This window comes from Miscanthus floridulus, chromosome 13, assembly GCF_019320115.1.
Source record: "Miscanthus floridulus cultivar M001 chromosome 13, ASM1932011v1, whole genome shotgun sequence".
Lineage (NCBI taxonomy): Eukaryota > Viridiplantae > Streptophyta > Magnoliopsida > Poales > Poaceae > Miscanthus > Miscanthus floridulus.
In genome coordinates, this window is record NC_089592.1 from 74,522,197 (window position 1) to 74,532,428 (window position 10,232).

Below are 10,232 nucleotides of genomic sequence, written 5' to 3' on the forward strand. Positions count from 1 at the left end.
CAAAAGGGCTAGATGCACTTTCAATCTCCCCCTTTTTGGTGATTGATGACAACTTGATTAAAGCTTACAAAATGATATAAACATTTAAACTTTTGGGTTCAATGATTTATGAGAGGCTCCCCCTTAATATGTGCTTATGATTAGAATCCACAAAATGACCTCAAATGTCAATTGCACATACTAAAACAAATAGGAGACTCCCCCTAAATCATTGCATCCGTGGGGTGCATGTGTGTGTGACAAAGAGGAACCGTGATGCATATGACATGATATATCATACAAGAATAAATATAAAGGCATCACATCAAATATTTTCATTGTAGCATGCATAGTCCTTATGAAAATAAATATGACACATGTAATTCACACATAGCACTCATTACAAATTTTCTCAAGTCCAGAAACCACTGATATATATAGATAAAGATCATGTCTCAAGAGATACATAGATAAAGCATAAGTAAGTCTCATCTCTCACATGATACAATCTATCTCAAATCCAAGATACATCAATGAAGCTCAGAAACAAACTACAGCCTGCAGTACATATCTTCAGGTACAAAGATAAGCAAATGAAACTATCCTGAAGCTTTAATCAGTCTCTCTCCCCCTTTGTCATCTATCACCACAAAGGTCCAACAAAGACATACTAAGGACAAAGGGGCTACAAGCTGTCACGGAAAGCTGAGATCACTCATCATCATCATCATCTCGACCAGCATCCTCATCATCTGAGCGTGCAACACCGGCTAGACGAGAACCACCCGCACCAAACGCGTCATAGCCACCAGACCTGTAGAAGCCACCACCACCTGTCAGGTCACTCCACCAATCTGTAGCATAATCGTCTGCAGTGCTGGGATGTGGCTGAGAGTGAGTAGGCACACGAGCCTGAAGTGGTAGAGTGTCAGGGTGCTCAGGTGCCTGCTGCTGCTGCTGCTGTCGCTGTATGAACTCAACATACTCTCTATCATATCTAGCCTGCTGCTGCTCCTCAGTCTCAAGCTCACTAGCTGCCTCATCTGATAGAGGAGACCTAGGAGGATCAAGCTCAAGATTAGAAGCAATTTGCTTCAAAGTTCGAGTGTCCTTCCTCCTAGCCTCCCTCTCCTTCTGCTGCCTGGTCTGGATGTCACGGCACATCCCAAATATGGAGCTGAAAAGCCTGCGGATAGGCGAAGGAGAACTGCCACGGCGTGAAGTAGAACGTGAAGGAGCACGTGGTGAAGGTGAAGCTCCTGCTGGTGCACCACTCCCAGGTGCATCTGCCTCTGGTGCTGCTGCTGCTCCTCCTGGTCCTGCTGGAGGTAACCCGGTCTCAGGCAGATCTGCAATAATCTTCAGGGCCTTGTGAATCTTATCATACTCAAATGTGTGCCCTGTCACCTGCTCAATCATATGCATGATATAAGGAGCAAAACCACAGCCCTTGAGGGGCCTCTCTCCAACACTCCTGATTTCGGACCAAATAAAGTCAAACACGCTGAAGGGCTGAGCATCAGGTGCCATCCTATGGAGTAGGTTCCTGGAGTAATCAGCAATGGTGCCCTTGTCTCCACCCTTGCAGTCAATAGTCTTCCTGAACATCCTGTCCAAGTACCTGTAGGTAGGGTGAAGACCTAGAACCTTCCCCACAGCTCCTCTCTGACCACTAGGAGGATACATATATGCGAGCTGCTCAGGAGGTAACACCTGCTCGGTGTGGATCCTGTCCCTCTGGAGATCATCCTCAGAGAAGCCAAGCTGGGTGGCAAAAACATCATAGTCAGCACTGTACCACTGGCCCTCAAGCATCCAGTGCATCCGCCTCTCATCCTCCTCAACGAACAGAGTAGCATAGAACTGAGCTACTACCTCTGTGTTCTAGTCATGCTGGAACTCCATGATCTCATAAACTCCTATGCTCTGGCAGATGGCAATAGCATGATCAACTGAGGCCTTCTGCAACTCTCTAATATATTGCCAGTCAATCCACTGAGACCTGGCAATAACTGGGTTCCTGGTAAGAATCACACTGGAGTAGAAGTCCAAGTGAAAGGCTGTCTAGAAGCAATGATCGTACTGAACCTTAGGTAAGTTCCTCGGATCAACCCTTCGCTCATCTTGAGCCTTCCTGGTCATACCCTTTCCCCTGTAGTCAACTCTGGGAACATAGGAGGGCACATTGGGCAGACGTGTCTCAAGAAGACCATAATGCATCCCCTGACTAGGCTGGTGCTAAACTGGAGGAACGGACTCCTCCTCCTCAATCTCCTGCTCCTCATCTGAGCTGTCACCATCTGATCCTCTGTCAGTGCTCTTCCTCTTTCTTTCATCTCTAGACTCCACTCTGAACTCATCAGTGTCTGTGTCAGAAGAAGAGCTCCCGGACCCCTCTGCATACTGAGCTGCTGCACTAGAGGCAGCCCTGGTGGACCTCCTGCTGGTTGGCTGAAATCCAGGATGCATATCCTGTCTCGCCTTCTTGTACTTCTCAAGTGCTGGATCATGCCTGTGCTTGGACCTCGGCTCCTGTCGTCCACTCATGGCTACTGTCCTGTATCCAAATATTTCCAAATAATTTTAGATACATGCCCATAGCTTATTCTTGAATTGTAGTTAGACATAGATTCTTTTATCCAAGGTTTTACAATCACCTCGACACACCGTTGTCACAAGGTTTGCAAAACATAGATACAAAAGAAACTAAGCCTAACAAACCATTCAGATAGGATTGAGTCAGAGAACAGCAGGGAGTCTGCTCTGCTGGGCCATACCGGACACGTCCGGTAGCATACCGGACACGTCCGGTATGGGCGACCAGCAACCCTAACCGGGGTTTCTCGATTCAAACCACCACGGATCAATTCCAAACTTTGGGCATTGCTTCTATATCACCAATGTAGCATATTGACCGAAGGAATTTTAAAATCTTGCATTGACCATGTAGATCGGACGAGGTCCGTGATTAGGGTACCTTGAGAGGAGAGAAGATCGAGCGATGTGAAATCCAAATCCACGGGCCTTCAATTCTTGATCCAAGTCTTCTCCAATGCAATCTCCCTCTCTCTCTTTTCCTTGATGAGATCCTTGGTCGCCCTAGGGGAGAAGAAGGGCGTCGGCTGGTTGGTTTGGAGGAGGCAAGTCTGTTTGGGCCGAAGGGGTAAGCTCTGTTTTTATAATCCTGCTCATACCGGACACGTCCGGTAGTATACCGGACACGTCCAGTATACGCGGGCTGGCCCAAATAATTCCAAAATGTGTTCTCACTCTTCCAAACCCTTTCTCTGTTGTTGCTCAGTCCAAAAAGGTGTATGATCTTGATCCAAACCGAGTACTATCACTTTTCTTATCAAATGCCATCAATTTATTTTCTCTTTTCCAAATAAATGGCATAAACAATAATTCGCTTGCTTGAGAGAGATAAAGTGAGACAAAGTAGATTGTGGACTTAAGAGAGCCATGTCATGTGTGATTAGCCAATCAAACAATCAAGGAGAGCTATAATCATCACATGGCAAGGCTAGGTCACAAAGACCAAGATTCAAATAGTTTTTCAAATTCACACTTCCTACTCATGCTAGTTAGGGATTTTTGAAAAACATCTCTCCTATGTCACACAAATGCACATTCTAACATATACAGGGCCTTAGATGCACTTACAATGTATGTATGTAAACACATACCTTTGCCTTGAGCCCGCAAGAATATCACTAAGAAGACAAGCAGCATGATGATCTTTATGTTGACCTCAATTGCCAAATAATCATGCTGGATACATTTTCATCCAAAGAACTACAAAGAATGCTAGATAAATTTGTTAGTCCACAATGGTGCAAAATGGAAATTTAGCTCCCCCTAAATAAGTGCTTCACGTATTTTGAATGACTTTTAACAAGCACTTTTATTCTAATAAGAAATTTGAGAGCCAATTTTTCATTTTGACCATAAACCAAATAAGATTGCCATAGTTAAAAGTGAGTTTAAGCGATGCCCACAATCCACTTAGATTTGATAAAACACAAGCTTCTGAGTAAGTTAGGGATATATAAAAAATATATGGATCGAATACTCAGTTGGAACACAATTAGTGTTCTGGTCCATGCAATACCAGACATGTCCGGTAGTATACCGGACACGTCCGGAATACACAGAACAGAAACACTGACTTCTGTCCCTGTCCATACCGGACATGTCCGATAGTAATGCCGGACACGTCCGATAGGTGAAAGACAGAACCAATTAAGTTGCTGCTTGTGATTCTTCGTTTTAACTGTAATATTTATTTATTGTATACTTGCATCTCAACAAATAAATTACTCTACTAGAGAGCTAATAAAAGCATCATATGGCAAACATGATGAATCTCAAGTGAAATTAATTAGCCACTTTTATTATTTCACAAATGTACTTATTTGTGAACTATAGAACATGAAATGAACAAGATGGCTATCCTAAAAGGTTTAGGTACGTGTTACCAATGGTGAGGATGAAATATATGAGATGTTCATCGTATTATCTTCGGGTCAACCATATAAGGGATTAAGATAAGAATTGGTTGATAGATTGAGTGAATATAGTCAAATTGCTTGCTCAACCACCCTGAGGACTTCATCTCATCACCAAGTACCTACATCATTAACCTAAGCACACTTTGGTACCCAACTCTTGTTGGGTCCTTTTGAGTTAGTCAATAAGTGCTTAGGCACCCAAATGGCTTTAGCATTAGTTTGTGGTGAACACATCACCTTACTAGTGCTAACTCCATTTGTGGTCTTCCTAAGCATATCATTATAAACAAATGTGTTTGGCTTAAGAGTTTTACCATTTGGGCATTCATAGCTTAGATGCCCCTTTCTTCTACAAGCATAGCATATGCGGCCTTTGTGTGCTCTATGCTTGATTTGCTTGTATGGACATCTATCAACCTTGTGGCCCATCTCATTGCACCCATAGCATCTTCTAGTTGCAACTTGGGCTTCCTTTCTTGCTTCTTTGTACATTGGGCATTTCTTGGTAGAAGCCTTTTGATTGGCGGCTTCAACTTTGTCGGCCCAACTCTTGTGTGGACACATAGCCCACTCATGTCCATACAATCCACAACCATAGCACATCCTTTTTCCATGTTTCTTGCTCTTGGTTGTGTTGGCCTTGCTTGAGATGTGATTCTTTTGTTGGGCTTTGGAGGAAGCAAGGTTTGAACCCTTCTCAAGCTTCTTCACCATGTTATCACGGTTATCTTGAGAAGGTTGTGCTTTCTCCTTACCCTTCAATCGAATCACATCTTTCTTTAATCTTTGCACTTCTTCTTTGAGCTCTATGTTTTCTATAAGATTTAGCTCAATCGAAGATTGGCTTGCTTGAGTAGCACATTCATTAGTACAAGAAATATTTAATTGAGATGGTGTACTAGTGAGCGGATGTGTGAGAGGTTGAGAGAATTTTACCGATGTAATCACAACCTCATGAACCACCTCAAGCATGATGCTTGATTCTACTACTTCCTCATGAGAGCACTTTAGATGAACATAATTTGCTTGTAGCTCATTATACTTGCTTGATAGTTCATCTAGCCTTGTCTTGAGCTCAAAGTTTTCCTTCTCTAGTTGTGAAACACTAGAAGAGGAGTTAGTAACTAAAGCATGCTCAATTGACAATTTTTCATACCTCTCATTAATTGCCTTTAGCTCTTGCAATTTGGAGATGAGAAACTTTTCTTGATTTTGAAGCGATTGCTCTTGCTTCTCAATCTCTTCTTCAAGCTCATCATTCTTTTCAACTATCTTCATGATGATAAACTTATCTTTATGGTTGAGATGATCAAGGTTGTAGTTGTCTTCAACTTCAACATCACTCTTATCTTGATCATCTACTTGTGCTTTCTCCTTTTCTTGATCTTTCTTGTTATTCTTCTTCTTGCTTTTCTTGGCCATGAGACACAAGTGATGAGTATCATGAGATACTGAGGTTGACTCATCACTTGGTCGCCATCGGGCTTGAGCATCGCTGCAAACAGCTGCTTGCTGGTCTGCTGCCTCGGCCATACCGGACACGTCCGGTATGCATACCGGACACGTCCGGTATGTGCAGGCAGACAGCACGTCATGTGCTGCTTGCACCTCTTGCTCCGGCTCGGTACTCTTGAGGTCTTGTGAGGCTTCTTCGCTGTATGAAGACACAATGGACACACTTTCCATTGACTCGATCTCAAGTGCATCATCACATTTGGATTTTCCATATAAATCAAAAAGTCTAGTCCAAATGAGATGAGCACTCTCCGGAGGTGGTTGTCCATTGAATATTGCCTCATCTTGAACCTCTACACTTAATGTACTCAAAATGACATTAATAGCTTGAGCATTGAGTTGCACGCATATCTCTTCCTCTTTAGACAAATTTTTGTAGTTGCTCCAATCAACTATAGGAAGAGGTATGCTTGCATCCACAATATGCTCAACAAGAGGACTAATATCTCTAAAAGCATTGAGTACATTAATTGACCAAGGTAGAAAGTTTGAACCATCATTTTGGAGAAGCACCGGCTCCAACTCGATAGGCGTCGACATCCTTTTCTCACGGCGGTGAAGCTTTAGGTGAGAACCTTACTCCGATACCAATTGAAAGGACCTAGGATGCCGCCTAGAGGGGGGTGAATAGGCGTTTTTGAAAATTAACACTTTTAAATGCGGAAACAATTAGAAAGGGGAGTTTCCAAAATGGAAACTCTAAATCAAGAGTACTACCACCCCTCACAAGTTAGCCACAAAGTAAACAAGGTATAAAGAATATATATAGAAGCTACAACCCTGCAACACCAAGTTAGAACAGAGAATAAATATTTTCAGTGCAGGCAGGAAATACCGGACGTGTCCGGTATGAATACCGGACGTGTCCGGTATACACGATTTCTGCAGATCAGCCCTGAACTTGCTCCTTTTGATTTCTATCTTCAAACCAAACTACAGGCACCTAATGGAGATGATAATATACACAGAGAACCTGCAGTATAGCTAGAGCAACACAAATATCAAATGAAATGCAAATTAACACACGATATTTGTTTTACCGAAGTTCGGACTCGTTCGAGTCCTACTCTCCGTTGAGGGGGCTGCGGGCGACCCAGTGAAGGTCAGCCCTAGAGGGTACCACGAAGGTCACTCTAGCCGGAGTCTTTTCCAACTCCTTTTCCTCCTTCCACTAAATGATTCCGAGGCAGCGGAATCGACCGTTACAAACTTTCCGAAGCAACCACAATCTCTCGGTTGCTCTCCGGTAACGCCTAGCCATCTAGGACCGAAGAGTCCAAGAGTAATAAATGCGAATCACGAGATTGACAATATGCACAAGTGCTCAAGTGGTGGCTTGCTCTCTTTTTCAAATTCTTTCTCAACCCACAAATTGATTTTGCAATTTGGATCACACACTCACTAAGAGAGGGTTTAGGAGAGTTGGCAAGGCTCAAAAACGTGTGTCTATCACAGCAGAATCAGCAACTTCCAAAGGTGGAGGCTTGGGGGTATTTATAGCCCCCTTGAAAAACTAGCCGTTTTATAGCCGTTGCAATACCGGACATGTCCGGTATGCATACCGGACACGTCCGGTACGACTCACACTGCGTCAACGGTAACTAAGTTACAGTGAAGTTGTGAGGTGTCGGAACTCCCGAAGAATGCCGGGACTTCCGACCGTCGGAACTCCCGACTCAAGTCAGAACCCCCGACCCTCAGTAATTTTGAAAAACATGTAACTGAGTTAAAGTTAGTGAGGTGTCGGAACTCCCGACACATGTCGGAACTCCCGAGCGTCGGAACTCCCGACTTACGTCGGAACTCCCGACTCTCACGGCTTTTGAAAACTAGCCGTTGGCCTCTGGTCATCCATACCGAACACGTCCGGTATGAATACCGGACACGTCCGGTATGACCAGGACAGTGAACCCTCCAAGTCAGTTGAAGTACGACACGTCGGAACTCCCGACCCATGCCGGGACTCCCGACCGTCGGAACTCCCGACCTGCGTCGGAACTCCCGACGAACCAACCCGAGAACAACAGGTTTACAGCTGCTGGACAAATACCGGACACGTCCGGTATGAATACCGGACACGTCCGGTATTGCCAGACCAGCAAGTGATCAGTTAGCACTTTTGTCGCTCAAATACTCAAAACTCACATGGGTTGGCTTGAGCACTTATGAAACATTATCTATCAACATGGTGCATCCCTCTTTATAGTACGGCATACCTATTAAACTCAAGATAAATGGAAATATGAATTTGTACCACTTGAGTTGTTCTTTTGAATTGATGCCGTCCTTTCCAATCTTCATCAAGTAAGGGTGCTAACATGTTGATGTTGATCTTTTCACTTGAGCATAGCCATCTTGAGCATGTGACTTGATTCCATTCATCAAGTTTGAATAATCCCAGATGTATCAAGTCACTTCCATCAAATACTTCATTATAGATTTTATCCTTCACATAAATATGACCATCTTAGCTTGATTAGTACCTCAACTAAATGCAAGTACTTTCTTCTTCACCCTAGCTAGGTTCTTCGGCCGCCAAGCCATCGCTTGTCCTTCACCCTTGCTTAGTACCTCGAAGCCTTTCCTTGCTATCTTCACCATCTCAAGCCATCAAGTCACATCTTGTGTTGAATCATCCATTCATATGTATTGTTATCTTTTTCATTTAAATTTAGCAAGCTTCAAATATGAGACCATTCCATATGCAATCCCTTATGTCTCATTAACTAATAATCATGAGCTTGCTTTCACATAGTACATGGAAATCCCACAAGAAATAAGCCTTCACATGATTTCCATTTGCATTGTTGTCTTGTGCTTGAACTAGATTGTTTATACAACAATACATCATTTTGGCTTTCATTAAGTACCTATGAGATAACCTATTACCTGTTCACACTTAGCAAACAGGTTAGTCCTTTAATCACGTTGTCATTCAATCATCCAAAACCCACAAAAGGGCTAGATGCACTTTCAGTTCAGGCCTATAAGGCAATACATTACAAGTTGTCCATTCAACTTACAATATCATAACAAGTTGTTCATGCACCTTTTAATGACATAACAAAGTTCCCAAAATATGGATCACAAGGATTCATTGCTTCATCAGTTTCCCTTGGCAGAAGAATTCTTCACCTTTGTGGCTAGCTGCTTCCTCCTAGGGGTCATCTTCTTGGCTGGTGCAGGGTTTGACAGAGATTCAGCCTCTGGAATGATCATTTCAAGGGGTTGTGGAGCTTCCAAGTTCAACCTCCTGCATTTGAAAGTGGTTTAGTGAGCTATTGTCGAGATGGCAAGTTCCTGAGTCACAATTTAGGTTCAGATTTTACCTTGCTGCTGCTGCTTCCTCTGCCTCTCTTTCCCTTGCTACTGCTGCCCTTGTTCTTGGAGTCCTTGGTGATGGTGCCACTTAGTGGGCACCTCCAACTTGTCCTTCTATGGCCTAATTCACCACAGCCCTTGCAAGTAACCTACCTTGTGGCTTTACCACTTCTCTCCAGGCATCTCTTAACCCTCTTCTTCCTTTGCCTCCTAAGTCCTCTTTTCTTCCCAATTGGTGGAAGAAGCTTGAATCCCTTCTCAACTACCGGCCATTGGCTCTTATCAGTGATGACAGGAATCATTTCTGCATATGCTGCTTGAAACTTGTGCACTGAGTAGGCCACATCCACATATTGCTCTATATTTGGCTGCCTTTCAGCTATTATGACTGCCAGTGCATGGGGACAGGGCTTGCCACTCTCTGCATGTACACTCATGTTGGTCCAGGTAGACAACATGCCTCTTGACAACTTCATCATTGTACATGACTATCACCTCTGCTTGGTTGGGTCCACCCTTAGTTGCCTTCAGATGGTTCAGTCCCTTTGAGGCTGCATTTAGCTGATGAATTATTACTGGTAGTATGAATCCTTTTAGGGCCTTGGATATCTTTCTTCTCTTCTCAAAAAGTACCATTGTCTTGTGCCTGATAGCATCAGCTAGAATGTCTAATGGTAGATCTTTATGTGCTTGGATCCATGCATTCCAAGATTCAGCCAAATTATTATTTATGAAGTCACACTTGATCTCTTCCTTAAATCCACTCCTAGCCCACAGTAAACTGTGATGTTCCTTCAACCATGGAACAACTCCTAGATAGGCTTCAATAACTTTGTCCATCAATTTATTGAACTTCTCTACTGTGCATGCCCTTGCTGCTGGCCATATGTACTTAGCATAGGCATT